Genomic DNA, 11,871 nt, shown 5'->3' on the forward strand with positions numbered 1-11,871 from the left:
ATAAAAATATTATGTTGTAATTCTAGAATTTCTTAACTCCTGTATTTCATAATTTAAGTTGATTACCCTTTGAAAACATGTAGTCCTAATGTGCAAAAAGACTCCTATGAAAGTGAAACAGGCATGATAACTATAAAATAACCGTGATAAGCTTACGATTTCATACTGATAAACTGCAACAATTACGTTGTATGTAGGAACCACATGATTAAGGTATATACCATGATTCTATAATAGTTAATAAGGAAAACTATTTTAAAGTAATGTTCAATTTCATTAATAAGAGAAAAAACATGCTTCCAACATATGAAAATTTCCCTTAAGAAATAGTAAGTTTGCCATAACAACATGGTTTTTATATGGAAAACAAGAATAAGGCCACTCGTCAACCCTTCTTCAATGGTAGAAGGGTGAGCAAATGCCTCTTCTTTGATTCAAAATTCGAGCCTTATCAAGTTATAATCGCGTTTTAATGAACACAAAAACCGTGAAGTTAACCAAACCTCAAGAAAATTGTGCTCAACGCCCAAATTTCGTTTCCAATTAAATGTAACACCACTCTATAACCTCGAAAGCACCAACTCATTCCGAATTAAACCACCAACAAGAACAAATAAAACAGTTAAAAAATCATAGCTCAAAATTGTTGCTTTCAAAGTGATCTTACTTCCACAAAGATTTCTGCACATCGAACTCAAAATCTCCGCAGAAAAATACAAAATTTAGGGGTTAATTTAAGTTAATAATTAGTGTGTATCGTGAACAAACAAAGAAACAGATGCGACTAAAATAAAGCAGTTAGGGTTTTCAGAAACGAGAAATTGGGAAAAAAGTTTATGCCTGAGAGAGTCTGTGAACCATGGAGTCGTAATTTTCTTCGTTCAACTTCTCAAGCAACCTCCGGATTAATTTATTTGAAGTTCTCTGCGAAGATGGACTCATGATGGCGAAAGAAAACAGTTGATGATTGATCGATTGAAGTTTGATTCGCTGATTATAATCAAATTCAGAGTTCTGAATTGAGGTGACGGTGTGAACAGGAAGATTTTGGGAGCACAAGAGCGAACTATGAAAGCAAGAGTAGTGCTAGTCTGTGGGCTTTTGACGTCTATATATAGGCAATTGATCTCTGGTGCATGGATGTCGAACAACATAATAAAACCAAATCTTTGCCTTCAGTTATTGAATAATGCAAATCTGGTCCCTCTTCTTTTCGGGTTCTTTTTTATGTGCATAATAAAATGGAAAGACGACACGAAAGAAAACAAGAAAATAGAATAAAAATGGTTTTAATCAAAGTTTATTTGGATAATTTACCGTTAATCATACATAAGTTACCATGAACCAAGAAAATAAATAGATGAATTTTGTAAGAGATTTTCGATTAAAGGAAAAATATGATAGATATAAAATACTTTAAGTACTGTTTTTTTAATTTATTCAAATGTTGGATACATTTATTACGGTGTATTAAATGAATATATAATAATATTTACTCCATTTGTCTTTATTAAACTAAATGGCAATATATTTAAAAAGAATAAATACACTTATTTATATATATATATATATATATATATATATATATATATATATATATATATATATATATATATATATATATATATATATATATAAGGTTCAATATAAAATCATAATTAATAAGTAACCAAGAAACCAATCGTGAACGTCGGAAATCATAATGATCAACGACCAAGGAAAATAGATGTACACTTTTACATTTAACGCACACATACCGGATTATACCAAAAAAATCATCTCCTTACCAAAAAACTCATCTCTTTTTTTCGTTTAAAATTTTTTAGGCCACATTTTTTATAAAAAAAAAAACCGAATATACCGTTATTCTCGATTTTTCGTCTTTTTTCCATAGAGATTCATGTTTATATATAAAAAATAAACTTTTTTTTTTCGAAAAAAACTCACTTCATTTTGTTAGTTTCTTCAATATCTAAGTTTATTTTTATCAAAAAAAAAAATTATACCAAAAATATTAATTTTTGTATTCTATTAATAAACATCAACACCGATTAAAAAAAATCTCGAACAGTGTAGATTCACACTGTGAATCTAAACTATAAATATTTTAATTTTTAACATTCACAATGTGAAAAAACTCGAATAGTTCAAATTCACATTATGAATCTGACTTACTGATTATGCACACTGTGAATTTGAGAAGGTTCACAAAAAAAAAAAAACATCGATCAGTGTAGATTCACATTGTGAATCTAAACTGTAAATATTTCAATTTTTAACATTCATAATGTGAAAAAGCTATGATCAGTTCATATTCACACTGTGAATTTGACTTACTATTATGCAATTGTGAATCTGAGAAGGTTCACAATGTGAATCTAAACTGAAATATCGTTTTTTTACATGAATATGAATTTATGTTTAAAAAGTACAAAAAAAAACATGAATTTTGATATATTTATTAATTTTTTCTATAAAAAATTATACCTTAACTTTTCAACAAAGGAAATGAAGTGAGTTTTTTCGGAAAAAAAAAGTTCGTTTTTTATATATCACCATAAATCTATTTGGAAAGATGACGAAAAATCGTGAACAACGGTATAATTGAGTTTTTTATGATAAAGAACATAGCCTAAAAAATTTTAAACAAAAAAAAAAAGGGTTTTGTTATAATCCGGTGCATATGCGTCCATTGCAAAAGTCTACAACCCTTCCTTTTGCCGTTAATGGTTTTAAATGTTAACGCTTTGGATTGGTTCTTTGGTTCTTTGATTAATAATGATTCTCTATTGAATTTTCTATATATATATATATATATATATATATATATATATATATATATATATATATATATATATATATATATATATATATATATATATTAGGTTCTATGGAAAACAAAAAATCTTAAAAATGCATAAAAAGATATTTAGAGATCACAAATCTTTTTTTTTTTGACTTTATATATACAAAAATCGCAACTTTTACATTAAATTTGTTGAAATTTTTTTTGAAAAAAAAATAAAAAAAAATTGATTTTTTTTTCAGCGAGTTTGTAAGAAAACCTGCGCTTTTTTAGTAAAAAAAAAGTCAAAAAAAAAAAGATTTGTGATCTCTAAGTATTTTTTTTATTTTTAGGGTTTTTTTTGTTTTTATATAACCCTTTTATATATATATATATATATATATATATATATATATATATATATATATATATATATATATATATATATATATATATATATATATATATATATATATATTTCAAAATGTTTTCATTAAAATGATTTTGGACAAATCAAACATTAATATTATATTGAGCAAAGTTTTTCATTTCCTAGTTTACAACTAGTTGTTAGTTGTTGTTGGACAGCTGCCAGACCACATTCGGACCGCCATCAGATTGTCGTCAGACTAATACCAAATTCAATAACATTTTCTGGTCATATTTACAGCTCAATAGAACAACTATTGTACATTTCATTTCTTTGGTAATACTTTTTAATACCTACCATTTTATTTTTGCAGCCATATATATAAAATTTTAATAAAACAAATAGATTTATGTCTTGACAAATTCAATTTTTTTTTCTAAATTTTAGATTTCTTAATAAAATATACCGTGTATAAGATATATTCACAGTTTAATAAATATATTAATTCACTAACACAAAGTTTAATTTTAATGCAAACATTCATTCGTATTTTAACTCATTATTTATATAATGTATACAACTTTGATACAATCCATTTCTGGTTTAATATATAAATTCACAATATAATACAATCAATTATATATATATATATATATATATATATATATATATATATATATATATATATATATATATATATATATATATATATATATATATATTAAAGGACATGGGAAGTTTGAACAGTAAACTTTCCATGTTTTTAATATTAACACTATAGTTTTACTTTTTCTTAATTTTGCCACTAAAGTTTCAATAAATTTTTTTCTTTTATAATTTTGCCACTTTATTTTTACTTATTCATATTTTTGCCACTAAACTTTCACTTTTACTTCTTTAAAACCCTTTTTCTTTATTCTTCTATAATTTTACCACTTTATGTTTATTTTTTTTTAAATTTTGCCACTAAAGTTTCAACAAACATTTCCTCTTTATAGTTTTGACAGTTTATTTTTACTTCTTTATATTTTTGCCACTAAATTTTCACTTTTAACCACTATATTTTTACTTTTTTATAATTTGGCCACTAAAGTTTCAACAAACTCTTCGTCTTTAGAATTTTTGCACTTTATTTTTACTTCTTTATATTTTTGTCACTAAACTTTCACTTTTACTTCTTTACAACCATTTTTCTTTATTCTTTATCGTTTTCGTCTACCGTATTCTTGTATCATTTTTTTTTCTAAAGATTCAGTTTTGACTTTTCTGACATGTTTTTTATATTTTCTCAAAAGTGCTCCGTTTCTTTAATCCATTTACAGTTTTGTCTCTCATTTTTCAAGGTTATTCTATTTTGATACTTTTTTTATTCTATTATTAACCCGAACTTTTTAGCATTCAAACTTTTGTCAAATGTTTTCTAAAAAGTTGTTAAAACTAATCATTTTTCTTTATTTTTTGTAGTTTTCGTCTATCATATTATTCTACCCTTATTTTTCTAAAAATAATGACCCGTGCAACGCGCGGACCTTTTCCTAGTTATACATTAATTTACAAATTCAAATAAGTCAAACCCAAACTATACCATCAAATACATGTACCACTTTCGCAACTATCATTCCTTCCAAATTAAACATGTATACAAAATAGTGGATTTATAGCATAAATATTATATTCACTGATGAATAAACCAATTAATTTACTAATTAAGAGGTTAATGCAAAATAATTATCAAAACTAATATATTGCTGCATATTTATACAACACAAAAAGTAAATATATTAACAAAAGAATATAAAAAAATCACATTTTAATGCACAAAAATTATAAATTCACAATCACATTCTCAACTTAAAACTTATATGTATTCTGTTAGATCTATAGGTTAATGATTCTTTCAAATTTTATTTACACAAATCTTCACAATTTAAATTTTACGTATATTATTCAAAATTAGATTAAATCAGCTCTGTATATAATCTTTTATCTTATATTTCAAAAGCATACAAGGAATTAATAAAAAAAATTACAACTTAATACAGTCAATTCACAGTTTAATACAGTTAATTCACGGTTTAATACAATCAAATTGTGGTTTAATAAAATACAATCACAGTTTAGTATAATAATTTCAAAGTTTAATACAAAACATTATACTTGAAATTCACATTCTCAACTTAAAGCTTACATTTCAAGACTTTGATTCATAATTTAATAAAGTAATTTCTCTCATTCACGATATTTACACCTAAGCATTGCATCAAATATCTTTTATGTACCAAACAAATTCACAGTTTAATAGAGTATTTCGGGACTTTCATTTACAGTTTAATAAAACAATTTAGGAATCTTATTCAAAGTATTCACAACTTAAAAATGTATTAATTCACTCATTCACAGGTAAAACTAACTTTAACAGAACTAAACAATAGTTGAAACATTAAAAATCAAAATTCAAAACTTAAAAAAATAAATTCACATTATTTGAGAAAACATTAACATGATAACACACATTCTAATTTCAATTCACAATATAATAAGCATAAAACATAACCTATGAATAACAATTTTATGTAAATATTATAACAAATAAGAAAACAAACATTGATTAACAACTTTAAAAAAATTATATATGATTAACAAAAACAAATAATAAATGAGAGATTAAAGTATTAAATTCACAGCTTAATAAAAGGCAAAATAATCAAAACACAAATCATCATACCTGATGTGTTTCATTGGAGATTAGAGATAAAAAGATGAAGGAGGTGGTAGTGTTGAAACATATCTAAGGAGGTGGAACTACCATCGGCCATTAGTAACATTGTTATAGCTTCAAATCTATACATGAAATAGCACCACACAAACTAGATCTAGAAAAAAATGAACTACATACACCAAATATGACCATATCTAAACGTGATGTTTCCAACAGGAGGTTGTGGTAGACATCAGTGGTGGTATCGATGGTGGAAACGAAGTTGATGGTTGATATGTGTATTTTTATACATATTTTTGTATATTATATCTTAATATTTTAGCCTTTTTTATTCTTATTTAGAACTAAAAAGTACTTATAATGTTTTGAATTATAATTTACAGCTATTAGTTGTCGATAGAGCGGAAAAGAAAGGATTGGAAAGGAAATCGGCCTTAGAAGCAAAAAGAAAGAAAATTGATGAAGGCCGCCATTACGCCCAACGTAATATCACTTACGCCAAGCGTACTGCTGAGATGACGACTACACCCAACATAGATACAAGTACGCCCAGTGTACTGGCTTGGGTCTGAAGAATGGATCGGGATGTTTTTCTTACTACGCCTAATGTAAACCGACTTACGCCCAGCGTACGTAAGTTGGTTCCAAAAGTTATAAATAGCGAATTTCGGGCAACCAGAAGGGATTTTTCGACTACCATCGATCCTTAGTTGACAAGTAACATATATTTGGCCGTTTTGAGGGTCTAGAATGCGGCCGGAAGGCCGTTAAGTTGACATGAGCGAAGATCTGAAGGACTAGAGAGCGGATGCGTGTCGGTAATCATGTGGTTTGTTATCGTGACCATGTTTAGCATTCCACTGTGATACTACTATGTTGTTACTTTCTGATTTTGGTGTCAAAACCATTTGCTTTGAGTTTATTATTAGATAAAACCTTGATTTGTGGAATAATTATTATATTGGATTGTTTTATTTGTGTTTAATTTATCTTGTTAGGCTTGTTAAAGATCCGTATGTGTTAATGACAATTATTTTCTATTAATTATTAAGCATATCGAGTTATATGAACATCTGCTTGATTACTTGCCTCTTATGATTTTGATGACCATCTAAATTATATGTCTAGGAATAGTGAACATGAAACTAGGGTTAAATAGGAAATAAGTAAATTAATGTGTGAGCATATATGATGACCAACCACATATAAGTTGATTGAATTGACAAATTTAATTAACTATTACTACAAGTCTTTCTTGATACGAACTGAACACTAGGAAACATGTTAGTTTAATCAATTAATCACTGCTTGAATTGACTTGTTTGCTAAAGGTTTAGTAATACTGAACATGAACCTAATCATTTTAGAAATCGGTGAACATGAATAAACAAATATGTGTGTGCAATTATCTATGATTTTAAGATGTAATATGTCTAAGCCAAAGTACCTAAAGAAATTTGTTTTCTGTCAGTTTATCGATATTTACTATTTAGTTGATTGGTTGAGATTTAATTTAATAAAACTTTTCTTATTACTTTTGTGCGTTTTTATATAACCTATAATCAAAAATTCTAATATTAATTCACCATCGTTCCCCTTGCTTATCAAAGCTATACTATACTCGATCGGGTTCACAGCCTGTAAGGTGTGGTTTAGATGTGATAAATTAGGAGTTATAAATAAAAAAATAGTGCATTAAAAATTCACATCAATGGTGATGAAGATGGTATCAGAACTGGGCAAATCGCACCAGATCTGAATATGTTTTTCGTTTTAGAGAATGAAAGTTAAGTTGAAACAACTTCGTGACTCCAAATCTAAGACCAGGGTGCGGTTGATGGTGGATATAGAGATATTACATTAGATCTTATTAGATTTGTGTTTCCGTTGCCGGTAGATTAATGATATAAAATAGGAATTCGCGTTGGCAAAGAGGGACGAAGGTGGTGGTTATGCCACTCGCCGGAGCTCATAAATCTGGAGGAGAAAATCATAGATTTGAAGACAAAAATCATAGATCTGAAGAAAAAAGTCGTAGATCTAAATAAGAAAATCATATATCTGAAGCTAAAAATCATAGATTTGAAACTAAAAATCATAGATCTGAAGCTAAAATTATAGATATGGAGTCAACCGGAGCTTGTGTATCTAATGGCGGCGGTTCACCGGTGGTAGTAGGTGGTGACGGTAGGGGGTGGTGAATGGTGGCAACTACTGATAATGTTTGTGTGTTATTCAAGTTTGAGACGAGAGAGAAGATATCCATGTGAGAGTGTGTGTAGTGTATGTAGATAAAAATAATAAAAGATGAAAGTGGGTTATAGTGTTATACCATAATAAAAAAGGTTCTTAACCTTTAGTGGTTCTCATTTGATTTTTTTTACCTATATATATATATATATATATATATATATATAGCTATTTTAGCGAATATTATCATACATGGAAATAAAAATGACCACTTTTAAATAAAATATTTATGCTTAGAACTTATATTTATATTGAATTTTTATACATTTTATGTAAATTAATTATTATAGTGTATAGTTTAAGAAATGTAAATTAATTTATATAGATGAATTTAATTTTTTCAATTTCTAAATAACCTTTCTTAATTCAAGGGTTCAAACTTTTTGTAAGTATTAATGATTTGTTTATGCATAACTAATTTGTATGAAAAGCTATATATATATATATATATATATATATATATATATATATATATATATATATATATATATATATATATAGGGTTAGGATCAAATGTGAATGACAAATATTGTGTGAATGTGTGACTAAATTCTAGCCATTAGATTAAAAGAATAAATGGATGTGATTATGGGGTACATATTTAATAACATGGACTAGAATTTAGTGTATAACTACATTTAATTAATTATAAGGGCAAACTTGTAAAAATGGTTAATAATATATATTGAATTTTTGGATTATAAGGTAGATGATTAACACTTCTCCCATTTTTTTAGAAAAAATAGATGTTTATGAAAGTATAAAATTTACGTTTGAAATTTTCAAAATTTTCAAACAATTTCTAGATTTTTCATCTATTCATAATACTCATATAATCAAATCTTAAAGAATATCAAAATGTAGCAATACTCACCGACTTCTTAAAGAATGAAGTGTTTTTGTTTAATTAGTATTCTAATTACAACATATTATTCTTAAAGAATATTCAAATGTAGAGGTATTTACTTAATTCTTAAAAACTGCATTATTATAAAACTGGTATTATTCAAAAGCAACACACTGTATATAAGTTCAAACTGCAATTCTTAAAGAATACCATAATCAACTATTTACATAACTCAATATTCTTGAAGAATTCCCTAAAATACTATTTACATCAATCTATATATACATATTTCCCAAACATCTGACTACATTTGCTATCTGTAGGATCATCCATCCTCTTGTACAATTTTAGCTTCTACATATGTTCTCGATTTTGTTGTTGTGCTGCTAGTTGTAATACACCTAAAATTGTGAGAAATGTTATTAGTAGAATACAACATTGAAGTAAAGAATCAATTTTTACAACCATAATTCTATAAAAATATTTTACATGGTATTCATATTAATTATCACAAAATTTCAATTACAACAACTTTATATTATATGATGTGAAACGAATATGGATACATTCTTCAGGCATTTATCATGTTGTACGTATGGATAAAACAAACAAAGAATTCTTGTTGAATATATAGACAAAAGTAACATACACATTTTTGTAGAATATATGATTTCAAATCCCATTCTTACATAGTTCTAACAAAGAAATAGATAACATCTAATTAATTCTTAAAGAATAAGTCAAGTTTAAAAATTAAAAACAACTAATCGAGTTTAGTTTACTCAATTAATTTAGCTAGACCCTTGATTATGTTACATGCTATATAGAACTGATGGAGCTTTTAAACACATGAACCATCACCACGACTTCTATTGGATGCACTTCCAGGCTTTGAAAATAATTTAAAATGTAAGGAATACCTTATTGTTTAATTCCATACCCAGAATCATTCACCTACATTGATAAATATAAAAAAAACACATTGTTTTTTATTTTGACAGAAATCATTAGAATAATTAGAAAAGAAAGGTTAAATGAAAACACTGATTGATCTGTACAAGAAAGCAGAACAGACTCTTGGTGAATTTAGGGCATAATTCAGGAGTTTACCATTCTTGTAAATACTTTGCATTCAAAACAGGGGCTTGAATTGAAGGGTAGTATTCAAAATTAGGCTATATGCTAATGTAATACTACAATGATTAATGATTCCATTGATTAGAAATTGAGGCATTGAGTATTCACTTCACAAAATTCAATACCTCAAATAAGAAATTAGTGGCCAAGAATGTGTCAAGAAGAGTCTCGCAAACATAAGCAAGCGTAACACGAACCGGATAACAAAATCCAAACCTAACGCACTCACAATTGTAAAATTATTTCTCATTCCAATGCTTAATGTAAATTGCAGGAACATTGAACAAGAAATTACCAGGGGAACCCATGAAAACGAGTTTTTTCTACTTGGGAGGAGGCAGTGTGCCTTGAAAGTGTTTCTTTAAAGCAAAACGACAGAGAATCCAAATTATGTAAAGTGGTGCATTCTTCCGGCAAGCTTCGATGGGTATAAGAAAATTTCTATATCATGTATCGCTTGAGGGGAGGTGTCGATTTTGCTTTTCTATCAATATTTTGTCGCATGAGATGAAGTGTTGATGGATGAATTTAGTCATCGGAGAGGAGGGTTGATGGAATGATATCGATTGTTGCCCGATGCGTCATCGTTGTTGAGGAAGGCTACCGAAGTTTTCTCTGGGGAAGGAGTAGGCGACGTTCCAGGTTGGGGAAAATGGGTTAAGAGAAGGGAATTGATAAATATTACGAGATTATAGGAAATTTGTTAAGGAATTAATTTTTTGGCCATAACTAATTATTGTTAAAGTTACCATTGTACCCCTACAAATGATTGGGTCACAATTGGTCACACATTCACACAATACTTAGTATTTATATATGAACCTAACTCTCTCTCTCTCTCTCTCTCTCTCTCTCTATATATATATATATATATATATATATATATACTAGTTATAACCCGTGAGAACCACGATTATAAAATTAAGAAATTTTCATATTAAAAAATTAAAATTATAAATCAATTATTTTAAATAAGTTATTACTTAATAGATATTTTTTTAGTTATATAAAACTATAATCGTTAATTTAAATATATACATGAGGTTATATCACCTTATAATCTGTATTAAGTTTAGTTTATTTTTTAATCTAATGTTATTAATTTAATATAATTAAAGTGAGAAAATTTAAAATTTGAAATTTAAAATGAAGAATCAATTATTAATCTAATCTAATGTAATTATAATAGGAAATTTAAAATTTAAAATGTAAAATGGGTAATTAATAGGTTGACAAGTGGCATAATATGTGACATATAATATTAATTAGGAGTTCTAATCATATGACACTTGTCAATAGGAGAATAAACTTATTCGTTTACTAGTTTATAACTCGTGGGCACCACGGATTAGAAAGGTAAAAATAATATTAATTAAATTATAAGGTAATTATTGAGCAATGATAAAAAAAAAATTAATAATTTAATAAATTAGGCAATAGATATTACAAATAAATTTTTTGTTGACGTGTTTGATATGTGTAAAATGGAGTGAATAAGTGGAAATTTAACTAATTAGGAAAAACCTTAGAATGACAAGTGGCAAATAATTAATGTGAAGCTCTAATTGATTGACACGTGGCAAATATGCTACTCTTTTATTAGGTGGGGAGATTAGAATAGGAAGAGGAAGATATATATATATATATATATATATATATATATATATATATATATATATATATATATATATATATATATATATACACACACACACACACTAGACGAATCCACACGCGTTGCGCGAGAATAGAATTATATAGTT

General features: G+C 26.9%; 1 protein-coding gene across 1 annotated transcript in view; it reads right to left on the reverse strand.

Annotated features, from left to right (window-relative positions):
- The window catches only part of LOC111896007 (uncharacterized), a 34,333-nt gene that overhangs the window by 15,364 nt on the left and 7,098 nt on the right, over window positions 1–11,871 (reverse strand). The window lies entirely within an intron of this gene.

Source organism: Lactuca sativa, chromosome 4 (assembly GCF_002870075.4).
Source record: "Lactuca sativa cultivar Salinas chromosome 4, Lsat_Salinas_v11, whole genome shotgun sequence".
Classification (NCBI taxonomy): Eukaryota; Viridiplantae; Streptophyta; class Magnoliopsida; order Asterales; family Asteraceae; genus Lactuca; species Lactuca sativa.